A 3,311-nucleotide genomic window follows, 5' to 3' on the forward strand; every position below is an offset into this window, starting at 1 on the left:
GGCACTGGGAGTTTAAGGAGGGGAAGAGAATCAAACAGGAAAGAGGAGAAATGGGCAGGACCTGACTGAAGAAACAGACAGAAAGAAGTAAGGAAGTATAAATCATCATCATCATCATCATCATCATCATCATCATAAAACTTAGAATAACATGTTCTAGTGAAGAATAAAATGGCTAAAAGGTAATTCGGTAACTTTTTTTTAAAAGATTTTATTTATTTATTTGAGACAGAGAGAATGAGATACAGAGAGCATGAGAGGGAGGAGGGTCAGAGGGAGAAGCAGACTCCCTGCCGAGCAGGGAGCCCGATGCGGGACTCGATCCCGGGGCTCCAGGATCATGACCTGAGCCGAAGGCAGTCACTTAACCAACTGAGCCACCCAGGCGCCCGGTAATTTGGTAACTATTACTTAACACGTGTAGGGCTCTTCGATTTTTTACTTTTGCCAGATATTTTCCACCTATTCTGTTTTCCACCGGCTTTAAGCTACAGAAGAGTTCAGGTTAGTTACATGGGGAAAAAAAAATCCTTGACTGCAGAGAAAGAGGTTAAATAACCTGTTTTCTGGAGAATCTATAAGGATAAGACAGACAACTAATGATTTTTGCATGGATGAAATCTGGTTTAAGACAGTGTTAGAGGGACGCCAGGGTGGCTCAGTCCGTTAAGTGTCTGGCTCTTGATTTCGGCTCAGGTCAGGATCTCAGGGTCCTGGGATGGAGCCCCCTGTAGGGCTCTGCGCTCAACGGGGAGTCTGCTTCTCTCCCTCTGCTCCTCCCCCTGCTCGCGCTCTCTCCCTAAAATAAATAAATAAATAAATCTTTAAAAAAAAAAAAAAAAAGACCGTGTTTGAGTGTCCCTAGCAATTGGATCCACATGGTTATTGGTTATTTGGCCTCACGTGTACACCTGGTCCGTGAAAACTGGGACTTGATCCTAACGCTGTGTGTTGCCTGTCCTCTGTGTGTTCAGAAAGTCTAGGGACCTGGAAGGGCAGAATACACAATCGGCACATTAAGGAAACAGATAATCTGGAGATAACATACCTTGTATAATATGTCACGAGTATGTTATAAACTACGTCAACAAGGATAAGAAGTCACCAGTCACTGCGTATTATAAATTACTTACTGAACATGCAATAGGTCTGTGGCAGGAGCCCGGGTGATGGCCCCATAGACAGGGAATGATGAAGGGAACAGAGCTGCCACGGTAGGCATCGGGGACTCAGCCCTCCCACTGACGCAGGCACCCAGCCAGCAGGGTCAACTTTCCAACCCCAAGCTAATCACGATGATATCTCGGGAACAGGGTATGAGACATGGCCTTCAACACCCCTCATCTGTCAGCTCTGGGCTCAGAAGGAGACTGGCTCATGTGAATCAGGCCACCAGCCCATGGGTCTGTCTGTCACCTGGAGCTGTGACGGGTGGGGCCTATGAGAGAAATGGAGAGTTTCTACCCTCAAGCTGGAAGCCAGGAGAGCAAACCTAAAATTGGATCCCCCTTTCCTGGGGCCAAACATTTCAGGAGACCCAGATAGGGGAGGGAGGACTGAGAAGCAAGCAGGGAGCAGGCCAACGGAGAGGTGGGCCAGAGTGAGACCCCGGGTACAGGCCCCTCCCTCGCTGGCTGCCCCACAGAATGGTCAGAGCCTGCTCTACATCACTATTTGGGGGACCTTGGGCAAAGTACTTGACTTCTTCGAGTCTCAATATCTCGCATTTGAAACGGGAATACTAGAGTCTTCATTATCCAGGAGTAATTAGCACAGAGGGCAGATAACTTGAAGTGAATCTAGTTAAATAGGAACTGAAGTGTCACAGCAAATAATTTAGTAACAAGTATGATTCCAACCTTATCTTTAAAAAGGAAACTAAAAACAAAGAAGAAGAAGAAACAAAACAAGCAAAGGAAAAGAGAGACAAACCAAGAAACAGACTCAACTCTAGAGCACAAACTGGTGGTTACCAGAGGGGAGGCGGGTGGCGGGGATGGGGCAAATATCTTGGTGAGCACTGAGGACTGTATAGAATCCTCAAATCACTATATTGGACACCTCAAACTAATGTAACACTGCATGTTAATCATACTGGAATTAAAATAAAAACGTAAAAAATAAAGTAATTATTGATAGGTTGAAAAAAATAAACTAAAAATTATGCATATAAATTATTTTGTTTTAGAGTTAATGAAACATAGGTTATCATTCCAACTATGTGCTAATTTCTAGAACAGCGAATGACTCAGATGTGATTGCAGGGTTTTTGGCATGTTTTTCCTGACAACGTTATCCATGCTGAAGGGCTCTGCCAGTTTTCCTGAGGGTTTCTCCTCACATTTTGCTAGGCGAAGAATTCTTTCCCTGTGATGTGGCATCCAGTTGTCAATATATCCCTTTCAAGAACAGCTATAGAATGAACAAATCTAATTGTTGTTTTTCACTTTAATGTCAGCTTTATATACCTTTCTAAAAAATTCTACGGATCACTTCCATTTCTGGCAGGATGGTAGACCCGACACCCCAAAAAGTCTTCCCTCTCTACAAAATATTTAGAACATGGGAAGAAGAGGAAGAGGACTACAAACTCAGTGGGTGAGGGGGAGAACTGAAGCAGGGACCCCTGTAGAAAGTGTGGACCCTCACAGGGTCACTCTCAATGAGAGCAGGGCTTGGAAAAACCCACCGGGGATGAAGTGACCTACCTACTGTGTCTGCCACAGTTTGGGTGGTGGGGAGATGGGAGATGTGCAGAAGCATCTTTTGGTGTGTGTCTTTTCAATTGTTTCTGGGCACACACGGACACACACACACACACGTACTTTTTTAAATGAGTTCATAGTGTTCTGTAACTTGCTTTATCCCCCTCTTAACTTGTCTTAGAGATTTTTCAATGTCTACTCTATACACATATCTCATTTTTAAAAAGCTGCATGAGGGGCGCGTGGGTGGGTCAGTCAGTTAAGCAGTTGATTCTTGGTTTCAGCTCAAGTCATGATTTCAGGGTTGTGAGATCCAGCCCTGCATGGGGCTCTGCGTTGAGCGCTGAGTGTGGAGCTTGCTTGAGAGTCTATCTCTCCTTCTCCCTCCACCCCTCCCCACCTGCTCGTGTGCACACTCTCTCTTAAAAAAAAAAAAAGATAAAAAGCTGCATGAAACACATGATATAGATATGATTTAATTTGAAATTACAAAACCACCCCACACTTCTAATTTTTCTTATTTTGCTTTCCTTTTCTAAGGAACTTCTTTCTTTTTCTTTTTCTTTCTTTCTTTCTTTCTTTCTTTCTTTCTTTCTTTCTTTCTTT

This window comes from Mirounga leonina, unplaced genomic scaffold (genome assembly GCF_011800145.1).
Source record: "Mirounga leonina isolate KUSES-001 unplaced genomic scaffold, KU_Mleo_1.0 Mir_151, whole genome shotgun sequence".
In the NCBI taxonomy this organism is placed as follows: Eukaryota; Metazoa; Chordata; class Mammalia; order Carnivora; family Phocidae; genus Mirounga; species Mirounga leonina.